This window comes from Phacochoerus africanus, chromosome 1 (genome assembly GCF_016906955.1).
Source record: "Phacochoerus africanus isolate WHEZ1 chromosome 1, ROS_Pafr_v1, whole genome shotgun sequence".
Lineage (NCBI taxonomy): Eukaryota > Metazoa > Chordata > Mammalia > Artiodactyla > Suidae > Phacochoerus > Phacochoerus africanus.
This window is the reverse complement of record NC_062544.1, coordinates 272,997,113-273,012,267: the sequence shown is the minus strand read 5'-3', so window position 1 is coordinate 273,012,267 and position 15,155 is coordinate 272,997,113. Positions and strand designations below refer to the sequence as shown.

The 15,155-nt window shown below is 38.0% G+C and overlaps 1 protein-coding gene across 1 annotated transcript in view; it reads left to right on the top strand.

The window, feature by feature from the left end:
- The window catches only part of GRIK1 (glutamate ionotropic receptor kainate type subunit 1), a 411,839-nt gene that overhangs the window by 395,301 nt on the left and 1,383 nt on the right, over nucleotides 1–15,155 (top strand). The window lies entirely within an intron of this gene.

Genomic DNA, 15,155 nt, shown 5'->3' with positions numbered 1-15,155 from the left:
GATTTATTTTCCACCTGCCTTCAAAATGCTGTGAATAAATTTCCACTCTCACTGAGCTCGGTGACATAGAAAGCCAACGACATACCTAATTTGTTGTAAAGGAGGATGGCGGCTGTCCCTCTGAGCTTGTTTTCTCTTCACAGTGAAAGGGGAATTGAAGATCCTTTCATCTTCCCTCAGTATGGGATCGCTTGGTCTTTGTTCTCCTTAATGGGGTTACTTTTTGACATAGAACGTGATCCCCCAAAATATATTTCTCAGAAGTAGAGATATGCCATCTGTGCAATCATATAGCATTTTGCCTTCTCTTTGCTTAGCTTTAAATAAGTTCTAGTTTTTGAATCGCAAGTCTCTCCAATCAACTCTATATTTCTCCAGTAAAGCATGTTCATGAAAGATGACTCTCTCCCTGATTGTTTCTCAGTCTTTCTTTCTTCCTTAAATAAATATACTTTTAGGAAAATATTTATCAATTATACGAACATTTCTTAACTCTTATTGAGGTAAAGGCAACATACTGTCTGCTCTAAATCAGAGTTTACATTCTCATAAGCAATAAAATCAGATGTCAGAATGAATATTTTACAAATTCATCATTCATTGATTCTGTACATAGAGACCATAAATTACGTAAATTTATGCTCTTGAAGACTATTTAATAAACCAAAAATGCTACCCAAAAAGTTCAAGGGTGATTGATGAGGTATAGATGATGAGAGTTAACAGTAACAAAACTTGACTTTCTATATGGGGTGTCCTTCAAAAAGTGTAATTTTGAGGTTTGGATAGAATTGATATTTGTGTTCTGCTTTAAACTATATACTACCTAATTCTGATAGTCATATATTATTTTATGGTTTCAAAATGTTTTAATATACAGCATTACATTTAATCCTTTCTACAGTTTTATTTCAACTTTACTGAGAAATAGATACAAGAGTCAGCAATGCAGAGTCCTAGATTTAGAATCAGAAGAAAATTTTCTAAATCAGCCAAACTTAGGTTCACATTCTAGTATATCCACATGCTGAATGGTTGTAGACATGTGAATGAATTTCTGAGAGCCTTGGTTTCTTACCAAGTAATATGGGGAATAGTTTCTAGGTCATAAGCTTGTGTTGAAGGAGTATTTTTCAAAATGTCTTTCACTGGCAAGTGTTACTCAAATAAGATTTGATGGTCAAGTAACCCATGGAGCGCCAGACTAAATGTCCCTTTACTGTGTGGTATCTCAGTATGTTGAATATGTTATAATACACTGAGAATATTCAACAAGATAGAAAAGTATCCAGCACTTCCCAAATCTGTTCGTAAAAGCATCTTGACAAACCAACATTCTACAGACTCCAGGGGACACATGTATGAAAATGTGTTTCTCCTCCAGTAATAATGTCCAAAACACCTAATACCCTGCTTGGCATAGAGTTGCCATTCAAGAAACGGTAATATTTATTATGGGAGGTAATTTTTTAACTTCTCTGAACCTCAGTTTCCTCATTTGTAAAATGAACATGGCATATTGACTGATATTTGCTTTGATAATTAAATAAAATAATACAATGGCATAGAAAATGAAAATGTTTATAAGAGTTGTATTAATAAAAATTGCTTAGACATTCCTTATAGAGAAAATAAATATTGCTCTCTGGTCACGTGGGCAATGAATACAATTTAGCAGGCATCTTAAAACAGGTTTTAGTTTGAAAAACAGGTTTTCCAATTTAGAGGTTCAAAATATTTCTAAGACCAGTTTTAATGCTTTTATTAAGCATTAAAAGTCAATAGCCAATTCACTGTGCTCAAGAAAAGGACCCAAACTGGCAGTCTATAAGAATGTAGACTGGAAGGTTTTGAACCTCACCTCTCGAAATTTGAATTTAATTAGTCTGGAATAGAAGGAAGACAAAAGCAGTTTTTAAGGTACCTTGTTGATTGTAGTGCATAGTAGTAGCCTAAGATATACTCTTATGTGTATAATTGGCACTCAGTAAGTGGTTGCTTTTTATTGATTGATTCTAGATGTAAGAGCACTAATTCCAAGCAAGATATACAGCATACATTTAGTATTCAATATTTAACAAACCCTCTCTCGAGGGAATCTGTGCACATCTTTGAGATAGAAATGTCACTGTATTCAATCGACAATCTTCGCATTTCGCTGTAAGTGGCAGGCCTACTTCAAAAGAAAGAAAAAAAGAAAATCAAGTAGGTAGTTTACTGCTCTCTCTGCCCTTTTCCTCCCTTAAGAAACCTCCATTCATTTCAGACCATAGGTTCTTTACACTCTCCTCTGTCTCCTTTTATACCTGCTCTCAGGCAACCAATTTTTCCAGCAAGTAAATGACCACTGAGACTGCAATGACCCCAGGAAAAGTCCTTCCATTTTAAGTGAATTCAGGCCAAAAGAAAGGGGGGTAGGGAACGTGAATATAAAAGAAAAATTTTCACATTCCCTATTTTTCATATCACTAGTTCTCAGACTTAAGTGTACATCAGAATAACCTGGGGAAATTATTTAAAATACAGATTATAGGTTATACCTCCAGGGATTCCTCCTTAGCGACTATAGTCCGGGAATTGGAATTTTTTAACTAAACCTGAAAGTGAATGCTTGAAACCAGTTGTGCACATTAGTTTACATAAAAATCAGCTTAAATATAGCAGTTTTTTTTTTTCTAAAATTAGGTCGTGTGCATGACTTTTTATTACAATAATCTTCAATACAACAGTTATGTTTTTAATAGTCTTTCTTAAGGGAGATTTTTCCCAAACATCCTAACTACAGTTGTTTTACTTAAAAGTAGTTGGTAAGCACGAGTTTTCATGAAAATTGGTTTGAATACACCAGTGTGACTTCCTTCAGGTTAGGCGGTGTGAATTTTTATTAATGCTGGAAGATTATCTGTGGATCATATTGTTTAGAACTAGGAGGTGATCGGGGAAATATGAAAAGATTGAAAAGTGCATCAACAATTAGAGAGCATGTAATGTTCTCTAATTTGTTTCTAAACAAGCCAGTATAACCTAATGCAATAAGGGGAAAAAATAAAGCTTATTTTGTTTTAGACTAAAATTATAAATTGAATTATTTTAGAGTTTCTCCAGCAAAATTGGAACTATCTAAGGAATAGGTGGTGGGTAGAGATCATGCCCTCAGGATAATCAGCTGGATTATCTGATTATAAACCTATCCACGGAAAATTATCTCCAAATACCTCACTGCATTTGCCTAGCATTATATTTTGTTCTATATGAGCCATCTGTGTCAAAGCAGCAAAATAATGAATCCCAATTAGTTTCCAAACACATGACCCTTATGCTCTAAGGTCTATTTCCTAGTAAGCAATTTAAAAGTAGCCTGAACAGCCTTGAAAAGCAAAGGGAAAGCAAAGCATTCTAACTTCTTGTACTATTTTCTGCACATCTAACTGTGCCAAATGGCATTATTAATTAACTCTTATAGATAATGAAAAATTTCTGCCCGATGCTGCAGTTTTAACTTGCCTTTAGGAACCATCTCATTATGCTTCTCACAGTTACCGAATTTTATGTCCAGATGCACAAGCATATTAAAATCATTTTTGCTTTTAAAATCCTCTCCACAGAGACTGGTATAATGAAAAATGGGATTCTCCTTTAAATTTTCAAAGAGATTCTACTTGCAAAGAGAAGGGCATTCTAGTGTTAGAAAACCAACATTACATTGCGTTGTGTGGTTTCAACACCCTGCAGAATCTGAGTTTTGTAGTTGTCAGTCCAGATATAGCTAATTGGCCACAGTGCATGCACAGTGATGTGTTTCCACACTATAATGTAATTGCATCCAGATGCACACAAAAATAATGAGTAAAACTTGAATGATGTAATGAAGTTACTACAGTTCTCCTCATTGATTAAAATTTTTAATTTTGCTTAGCCTGAATTTTCTTTCTCCCTAATTTTTCAACTGGAGTGTTCAGACTTATAATATTCAAATACTCAGATTTTTCAACTTCAAAAAAGAATGTTCCCCGGATCACTTGTTCTTGAGCAAGCATAAGCACTAAGAAACTACAATCTGTAGGTAGCCTGCCCTAATTTGATCTTTATCTTTCCTCACTGCCAGTTGGCACATTATCAGATGCCTCCAAGTGTCCTCAGCTTTGTTTCTTCTTTAGTCTGATCAACTTATTTAGCAAGCGATGTGGAGAATTCTAATCAGGTTATTTCTGTAATTGTGCAAAGAGGCTTTTCTTTGCCTGGAAACCCAAACAGTCGTTAATTAACAGAGAAGCCAAGAAGCAATTAACATCCGTTTAGAAATAACTTTTCCAATGTACAAGTTGGCAGCTTCTTGTAAGCCAGATTCTGAAAGATGTTTGTGGCTCAATGGAAAGGTGACTTAGGGAAGCATAAGCCAAGAATTCAGGTCCCTGTGCTGCTGCTGAATGTCTGTGTCTTTAGGCAAGTCATTGTGCTTCCCTCATCTTCCGTTTTCTCATTTGCAGAATGAGGGGTTTGCATTTAAAATTATCTTCCAACTGTGGTCCTCTTCAATTCTAATAGAAAGTGGAAAGAAAATTAAAATGCAGAAGCAGTGGGAAAAAAAACTTGAAGAATTTACATACATATGTGCATATATATATGTACACACATATTAACACGTGTATATTAACATATACGTACACATGTTAATAAATACATGTGTATATTTATTAAGATTGTATGGTTATCTTGAACACATTAAATCCTTATTGCAATGAACAGAATAACCTTGCCCTGACAGTACTTAGGGTAGAATGAACTAGCTCTGGACATAAAGTCATCATGGAATCAAAGAATGAGAGGGATCCCATCCATAAGTCATAGGCAAATCCTTGCAAACACAGAGAATAGAAGATGCAAAAGTACAATTACTTTTGCCTTTGATGAGCCTACATATTAGATATTAAAAAAAAAAAGGAATTCCCCTAGGGAGCTATTCAAAGTAATGGAATTGATTACACCCTCAATCACAATTCCAAAAAGAGGGACATCGGTGGGGCCGGAGTGTCCAGGAAAGTCTCTATGCTGTAAGTGGAACTTAAGTAATTGTGCTAAAAAGAGAAACAGAGGAAAGGGATGAGATGCTTTTATTTTTCATTGCTTTTACCTTTATCTTCCTCCACCATAAAGCATCAAGGTTTTTGTGTGCATTGCTTCCAAGCTAGAGATGAATCAGACTCTCAGCTCTTCAGTTTCAAGTGGACTTTACAACTTTGCAGCACAAAAATATTGAAAAACCATGGCTTTCAAGCTCAAGAGCTAGTTGATACATTAGTTGTTTTAATTCCAAAAATTTATCTTTAATACCCAGATGATTGGGGTCAGGGAAATACATGTAATGATGTTTTCCTACCTCTTTTTTCCAATCCCTGACCAGTCTTTATCCACTGGGAAAGAAGGAAAATATTGGATGGGATTCATTAGGCTTAGATGCAAGCCAACCCCTGAGAGGAGGCATCATGACCATCCCTGAGCCAAGTCCCAACTTGGAAGAACAGGGAAACCTCAGAAAAGTTCATGTAGGAATCCTGAACAGAAAGTGCCATTTTTGGCTTCACAGCATGTAACCCAGGAGATGGCAAGACTTGTAGAGAAATTATACATCCAGCTGTCTCTTGAATGGAAGAACACCACTGTCTAGATAGTGAATCTTTGAACAGTTTCATAAAGTTTTGCTTCACCACAGAGCACTTCAGGAAAAGCATCCCAAACTCCCATGGCCCTTCCCAACAAAGAGCCTTGTGGAAGGGCTGAAAGTACCGACTGACCAGAGACTTAAGGTGGAAGTGCAAATTATTCAATGGAGACCATGATGGGCCACAGGCATCTCCGAGGACACAGCAAAGATAGCAACATCTATCTTCCTAGTAGGAAGTCACACCCCAGAGGCAGCCAAAAGGACAGAGGGTGGCCATGGACCAGCTGTTCACCGTATCACCAATGCCTAGGCCTTCTATCAACCTCTCCTAAGCCCAAACACCCCTAGGAAAGAAAAGAAGGAGAAGGGAGGTGGGAAGAGGCCTGTATTAACCATTAATATGGCGCCATTAACCAAACAAAAACATAGTTTTAATCCAAAAGTGATTTAACTTGAGTTGGAAAGAGCCATTAGCAGATGGGGACTCTACTCTAGTATAAACTCAGTTTGTTGTTGTTGTTGTTGTTGTGAGTGTGCATCACATAGTTTTGTGCACACTCAAGTTTGGAGCTTGAGAAACATGTGTACCCACCAAATGTGGGTGTACACCGGTACTCCAAGGACTCCCTGCACTGTGGGCATGGGTACTGAGGGATCTGAAACCCTTCATCAGAGGCACTTACCTCAAAGGTAGAGCCATTCTCTGCATGAAAAGAAGCATATAAAAATTTTACTGGAAGTTTATTTTTATGGCCCTAACTCAGGCTCTGGATTTTCAGAAGGACCAGGCCCTCTTTTTTTTTTTTTTTGAAGTGAAGAATTAACAATCCCCATGGTGTTATCTCAGGCTATCAGCACACAGCCTGGACACATTCACATGAGACCAATATCCAGAGAAATGTTGCAGGCTCCTAGCTTGCAAAGAGGGACTGATGTAGGCTCAGGAGATGTAAGGTGGCCAAAGAAAAGCTTGAGGGCTAGAGAAGAAAGTTGTATTGGCCTCTGACAATGACTTCAGAGAGGATAAAGGCACTTTGGGTTGGCATGCAAACCCACACTTCTGCCACTTTTAGGCAAAGACAGCTGCTTACCTCTGGGTATGAGAGCCCACCTGAAGCTTAGCCTCACTGTGGAAACAACTCTGCACTTCAGCCATCAGGCATGGCTGGGCCCCCTTTGCAGCCTCCTCTCCACATCAATCTGCCACTTTTGTGCCCTTTCTGGTACAGCTGCTCTTGAGAACTTTAGGAGCCCATGGGAGACTCAGAGCTGGCTCCATAGTAGCCCGATGACATTTCTTCTCTCAGGTGGTTGTTTCCTTCGAGAGTCTGAGACAGAGTGTGTACAATTTCCCTGTGTTCTCTGGTCTCCACACTTAATAAGCTGTCTGTCTTATCCAACTCCTCGGGAGTTTACCAAGAAGTGACAAGAGCAGGAGGGACCCCTTCTCAGATGTTCCTCAGCGCCTACGCTCTCCCACCACACGCTTGGACTTGGATGATTCTTCCTGAAAGCGGATACACAACAGTCCTATTTTTACCACTATCCCCAAACCTATATGTTGGATCCTGAAGGCTCTAAGGCAAACATTTACTATTCAAAGTACCTTCTTTTTTCTTCTTTCAAATACCTAGCTGTTGTAATTAATAGCTTCAAATATAGCAATGGCTTCTATAGATCCACACACGTCTATTTAAGAGCTCAAAGTGGCAAATTTGACTCTTATTTTCCTGTGTCATCACTACCCTGAGGGCAATGCATATAAAAGCTCTTGCTGTAAGGTTTAAAAGTGAGGGGGTGAGGTTGAGATTCAGAAGAATTAGAAAACGCACATGGATTAATGTCAAAATGTTCTGCCTCAGTGTTAACACCCCACTTCAAAGTTTTCTATGAAATCATTCCTACTGTTAGAGGAGAAAGAATTTCCTTATACCACCAAGGGCTTGGGAGTATAGCCTTGGACAGCCTCCCAAGTGAAAAAAATAAGAGTTCTTTAAAAAATTTACACACATATGCACACGCATGTATGTAAATACATATATTCATTTGGATATTTACTTGGAGAGAGAGGGGGGAGAATGACATTCCACAATACATTTACATTTGATTTAACAGAAGAAAAAGTTTTCTAAATGAAATCTTCATACAAAAATGAACCCAAGAAAGATGATCCTTGTGTATCTGGCATCATCAAGTAATCCTATGTCCCCCATAGATACATTCTTTTGGTTTAAAGACCTCAGATAGGAAAACAAGGAATTTTAGGGCATGCCTTTAAGTAGAAGCTTAAATCTAGGATCTGAGAGAGCTAAAATGTCAGCACCAAGCCTTAAGTGTGGGAGCAAAGACGAAATAGGGAAGAAAAGAGGTAAAAGAACATAAAGATGGTGAAAACATGACATTATAAGGAGCCAGGAAAACCTAGTGGCATCTAGGTTTATAGTCAAAGGAAGGGAGGGCAGGGTTATAAGGAGCGATTATCTATCTAGAGCCAGTTTGGAGCATCAAGGATACAGGGAAATGGCCTGGGCAAGTAGTGGGCACTGGGTCACAGATGTGGATAAGGGCAGGGACCACACTTGGATGTTTTATTCAGTTTCGATTTTTGGCGAAGACTGAGGAGATGAGAGTCAACTTCCTCATTAGGTTGAGAATGTACCTTCCTCCCTGGCACAAGCCATCATAACCACTATTCTGGGAGCTAATGTGATGACTAACTCCCAACTTCACAGATCCATTTTTTTTTAATCCCAAGGAGGTCCAGGGATTCTGAATGAACCCAGAAAACTCATAAAACTGGAGTCAGTGATGCCCAAATTCTGAGTTCTGGAATGTAGGGACTTCACACACAGATGGTATACCCATACTTGCTCCCTGTTCCTGCGTGTAATCAGTGCAGGATGATTAAAGCCTGATCTCTGTTTTTAGGTTGTCAGTTATCCTGCAAAGAAATAAAGCACTTGTGCAGATAGGTGGCCAGGTTTCCAAAGCCTTAAGCCAGCAAGTGCATGAGTAGGATTCTCCTGCAGTATTCTTTAAAGTTTCCCAGAGCATACTGAACATTCTAGGCTTACACCCACATTAGACCTCAGGGTTTAAAAGTATTAAGAGTATTTCCTGCTGTGGTGCAGTGCATTAAGGATCCAATTACAGTGGCTCAGGTCTCTGTGGAGGTGTGGGTCCCTGGCTTGGCACAGTGGGTTAAAGGATCCTGGGTTGCCATAGCTGCAACTATGGATCAGATTCAGTCCCTGGCCCAGGATTTCCATATGCCACAAGTGAGGCCATTAAAAAAAAAAAATGTTAAGGATGTGAATACTTAGTCCTTCTTATTAAAAAAAAAATGCAGACATTCCTGTTGTGGCTCAGTAGGTTTATAACCCGACACAGTGTCCCTGAGAATGCAGGTTCAATCCCTGGCCTCACTCAGTGGGTTAAGGATCAAGCATCACTGCAAGCTGTGGCATAGATCACAGATGTGGCTCAGATCTGGTGTTGCTGTGGCTGTGGTGTAGGCTGGTAGCTGCAGCTCCAATTCCATCCCTAGCCCAGGAAAGTCCATATGCTGTTGGTTTGGCCATAAAAAGAAAAAAAGAAAGAGAGAGGGAGGGAGGGAGAGAGGAAGGAAGGTAGAAAGAAAGAAAAGGAAATAAATGGTATACTTTACAAAATGCTTTGACTGTATTGGGGAAAAAAACGTCTCTGTACAACTACAGCAATAATTTGAACAAACCAAGAAAATAATAATAACAGTAATATATTTCTCAGCATCCTATTCCCTTCTATATTTATTGATATTCTATATTTTACTGAGAATGATCTTTACAAAAAGACTTCAAATCATAGCTTGCCAACATGTAAAATGAAAGATTTTATATCTATAAAACAACATTAATATTATCTATATCATTCTTTTCTTCTAAGCATAAGGTGAAAATTTATTAGACAATGCCACTGATCACTTCCAGTGTCTTTGAAAAGGAATGTACTACATTAAAGGGAGAAATCTATACCATATGTAAAAATCTGTATTATATTCTTGACTAGGCCAGACTTTCTAAAAAATAATTTGTCAGAAAAACCATTAAAGTTATATATTCGAAGTAAATATACCAATGAATAAAAGCACTGAATACATAAATGTCAAATATACATTGAGAAATCAATCTGATAGTCACATCCTGATGCCAAGTTTGCAACCAGTATGGAAGCCAATCCCAGACAGCTTATCCTGGGTTCTTTTAATATTGTAAACTCAAATCATATTCTAGCACACAGCTTTTCCTACAGATTAAAAAAATTTATTTACTATCCTAGACTTTTTTTTCCGGAGGCTGTTTATTTTGGGTACAAAATAAGAACTTGATTCGCTCCTCCCAACACTTTCAGGGCAATATTTGCAATAAAAGGATAAAGGTATCAGGGAGGAGAATAATTGATGTCCAGGTTCACCCCAGAACCAAGAAATCAAATGTTTGGGGTTAATCTAAAGGAAGAGCCATGCAGTCATGAGTTATAAAGAGAAACCAGCCTAAGAGGGAGACAAAGGAAGGCAGGAGAAGGGAAGGAAAAAAGGGACGAGGGACATGGGACAGGCACCAAAGAAGTGGAGAAGAGGAATGACTTTCTGCAGAATAAAGAAGCAAATCCAGAGTTCCCACTCTGGGTCAGTGGTAAGGAACCTGACTAGTATCCATGAGGATGCACGTTCTGTCCCTGGGTGCGCACAGTGGGTTCAGGATCTGGCGTTGCTGTGAGCTGTGGTGTGGCAGACACATCACCAAAAAAAAAAAAAAAAAAAGCAGCAGCAAATCCTCCTTATTTATTTATTTATTTTTTAGTGTCACACCCATGGCATATGGAAATTCCCATGCTAGCGGTCAAATTGGAGCTGCAGCTGCTGGCCTACACCACAGCCACAGCCACAGAAACTCCTGATCCAAGCTGTGTCTACCACACCACAGCTTACAGCCAGATCCATACCACAGAGCAAGGCCAGGGATCGAATTTGCATCCTCATGGATACTAGTAGGGTTTGTTACCACTGAGCTATGGAGGAAATTCCAAATCCTTTTAAAGCCAAGAGAGCTACAGTTCTAGTTGTAATCTCTAATAGACTAATTTCTGTTTCTCGGTTTCCTTTCTCTATAAGAGAAGTTATACACACACAAACACACACACACACACACACCCCACCATTTTATCTTTGGATGGTATGAAGAGCAGCAGAAGTGGAAGTAACATCATTTATTCCTATAAGTTCATTTTTAAGTGGATTTTCTTATCAAAGCTCATGGGAGGGCTTCATTGTAAATGGGTTCATAAGCACAAAGATGATAATATTTTTAAATGGTGAAGAACTGCAGTTAGTTTCCATTTCCTTCTTAGAGATGAGCACTTATCATGGGCAAGATACACGCTGTCATAAAGCTTATTACTACATGAACACCAAAACATGTTATGGGCTGAGGAAGAGAAGTAATAATAAGCATTAAACATTCTATGCTTTAAGCACGTACAGAACCTACTTGACCTAAAACACTGGTGCATAGAAGGGCATGCAAAAGCTAAATTGAAGACGTTTTTCACTGTTTCTCCCCTTCACTTAAGAAAAATATAGATGATAGGTAGGTAGATAGATAGATAGATAGGTAGATAGACAGATAAGCAAGTGCCATACACTTATAATATTTTCAGGGACATATAACATTTCACTTTAAAGAAAGAGAGAAAAAAGAAAAGAAAGAAAGGGAGTCCTTATCCTGGGTCAGGCATTATACTGTTTTACGTTATGTCAGCTTAATGATTCTCTTAATAGATCTATGAAAAGGATTCTACTATTGTTTTCATTGCAAAAATAAGAAAATTGAGTCAAAGAGAAAATAAACACCTTGTCCAGTGTCACCCAGCTATGAAGCAGCATAGCTGAAACAAACTCCAGCCTTCTGACACTAACTCACAACTATAATTCATGCTCACATGGTAGATCCACTAAAAATATGAATTCCATCACCAGAGAAAAATGGGAGGACCTAGGATGCAAGCTAACAGGGAAATTTATTTTTTCTTTTTTTTATTAAAGTATAGTAGATTTGCAATGGTGTGCCAATTTCCGTTATACAGCAAAGGGAATTTCCAGTCTGCAGAGCACTGGAGGATACTGCTAGGTACTCTACCCCTAGTTTCCCTGCCTTCTAGAGCAAGGTGGTTGGGTGGACATCCTTAGGCTTGAAAATTTCTGATGAAACAATTTAGCAACTTAAACCTTCATGTTTAAATATAGTTTTTCTATGGCTGTACAAACATGAAGGGGTTCATGAAAACCAAGTCTAGAAGTAAAAGCTTTGGAAAGCTACCATAATTTTGATCCTTGTTCAGAAGTGCAATAATTTTTTATTATAGTTGATTTACATTGTTCTGTCAGTTTCTGCTGTACAGCAAAGTGACCCAGTCATACATCTATACACATTCTCCTTCTCATACTATCTTTCATCATGTTCTGTCACAAGTGATTGGACATAGCTCCCTGTGCTATACTGCAGGACTTCATTGTCTATCCATTCTAAATGGAACAGTTTGCATCTATTGACCTCGAACTCCCAATCCAATCCATTCCCTCCCCCTCCCCCTTGGCAACTGCAAGTCTGCTGTCCATGTCTAAGAGTCTGCTTCTGTTTCATAGAGAGGTTCATCTGTGCCATATTTTAGATTCCTCCACATATAAGTGATAAGTGATATCATATGGTATCTGTCTCTTTCTGACTTACTTCATTTAGTATGAGAATCTCTAGTTCCATCCATGTTGCTGCAAACAAGCATTATCTTGTTCTTTTTTACGGCTGAGTAGTATTCCATTGCATATATGTACCACATCTTCTTAATCCATTCATCTGTCAATGGACATTTAGGTTGTTTCCATGTCTTGGCCATTGTGAATAGCACTGCAATGAACATAGGGATGCATGTATTTTTTGCATTATAGTTTTTTCCAGATACATGCCCAGGAGTGGGATTCCTGGATCATCTGGTAGTTTTATATTTAGTTTTCTGAGGTACCTCCATACTGTTTTCCATAGTGGTTGTATCAAGTTAACATTCCCACCAACAGTGCAGGAGGGTTCGCTTTTCTCCACACCCTCTCCACCATTTCTCATTTGCAGACTTACCAATGATGGCCATTCTGACCAGTGTGAGGTGGTACCTCATTGCAGTTTTGACTTGCATTACTATAATAATTAGTGATGTTGCAGAAGCTCAATCTTTATATGTGTGTCTTTAATTCTGAGATTATAAAAGGCAAAGTGGTTAATGAATATGAGCTCCTCCCATGCCACTCCATGCTAAAAGATGACTTTCACACTTTCTTTCCTGTGGATATGAGAGTATGTGGTTTACTCAAGTTCATGCCTGGTAGGGGCCTTAAAGGCATCTTTCTTTGTGACTACAGGAAAAACTTGGAAGCAGAAAGGTCAGCACCAATATCTTGCCATTTTCTTTTGACAGGTGGAGACAAAGTAAGAGTCAAAAAGAAATCATAGTTTGTGACCAAAGACCCACCAATGAAACTATATATTCAGTCTCACACTGGCAGCAAGAAATAACTACCCAGAGTTAATTAAAAAAAAAAAAAGATGTTTGCTGTATTTTAAGGCAATAAAAAATTTAGAGGAGGATTTTGATCTTAAATAGAAACTTTTTAAAAAACACTTTTATAAGTGTTTTCCACATGCAGCATGTGGAAATTCTCAGGCTAGGGGTCGAATTGGAACTGCAGCTGCAGCCTATGCCGCAGACACAGCTACAATGGATCTGATCAGCCACCTACACAGTAGCTTGCAGCAATGCTGGATCCTTAAACCACTGAGGGAGGCCAGGGATTTAACGTCCATCCTCACAGAGACAATGCTGTGCCCTTAATCTGCTAAGACACAACAAAAACTCTTGTTTTCAAAGAAAAACTAAATGATTCATATCATCAAAATAAGATCTGTGACTGCCTCTTTACCCAAAATAGGAAACGAAGGATTTCAAGTCCCTTCCTCGTTGTGTCTCCTATGTGAGCCATATCTAGAGACTAATTTTGGTTATTTTAGTGCAAAACAGTGAAATGTTTGAATCTAACATTTGAGAGTTCAAATAAAATAAAAAGAATGTAAGTCCTTAACATATTTTGTGGGGAAAGTATCCACAGAAACTCCTTATAATTATTTAATAAAACAAAAGAATCAATCATGATGTGGGAGATTTCCAGTGAAAACAGTTAAGCTTGAGGAGTCAAATGGACTGAATTCGAATGCAAACACTTTATTTTATGAACCATATTTCTTGGGAAAATTACCTAATATCTCCAACAGTAAATTCCCCCATCAATATAATGAACATAATAACCACTTCCTTATAAGACTGTTGTGAGTTTTGTGCATAACCACATATGTAAAATCCTTGGCACATCTTTCTTCTCTCTCTCCCCTCCTTCCATTTTAATGAGATTTTTGAAACCAGAAATGTCCTATGCAAAAAAAAAAAAAACACAAACAAACAAACAAAACTTTCTTCCTCATTCAAATAAATTTCTGAACAAAGTTTACAAAATCCCAGTACTACACTACCTACTACAATAACACTACAAAATATTCATTCTATCTTAGTAGCAACACATAAACTTCACATCACATAATGTTACAAAACTTATATCTCATTTGTGACACACTTGCTCTAACATTTTCTGAAGTATAATTCATAGAAAGCATTTCTGAATTTTTCTTTGTGGGGCATGACACCCTTTCAATTCATTGAACCCACAACTTACCATTTGAAAAAAAAGTTAATATGCATGACCTGTTCATTTTTTAGTATCATAGTAAAAAGGAAATAAAGTTCAAATCCTAAAACTCTTAGGTGTAAAAGAATCAAGAAGTCACATGCAAACAGCTAGTTTTATTTTAGAGGTATATGTCTGGTAGGTCAGTAATTTACATCTAGGAACTAAATTTATATGTCTGGTTTTCAAAGCAAGTAGAAACATTTAAAATACTACTTATTGGAGTTCCCACTGTGGTGCAGCAGAAACAAATCTGACTAGGAACCATGAGATTGAGGGTTCAATCCCTGGCCTCGCTCAATGGGTTAAGGATCTGGCATTGCTGTGAGTTGTGGTGTAGGTTGCAGATGCGGCTTGGATTCCATATTGCTGTGGCTGTAGTATAGGCAGGCAGCTGTAGCTGCTATTCGACCCCTAGCCTGGGAACCTCCATATGCCACAGATACAGCCCTTTAAAAAAAAAAAATACTGCTTATTTCAACTACATCACTTCTGTTATGGAACAAAATGGAGTGTAAATTTTCAAAAACCATGTTGCACATTGATATACAAGGACCATAGGAGACATTTCGTCCCCTGCATGTATGGGACACCACTTCCATCAAGCATTCACAACCTAGAGAAGTCATCTGGTGACATGCTATCATTTGACTTTCCACCATGTCCATAGTG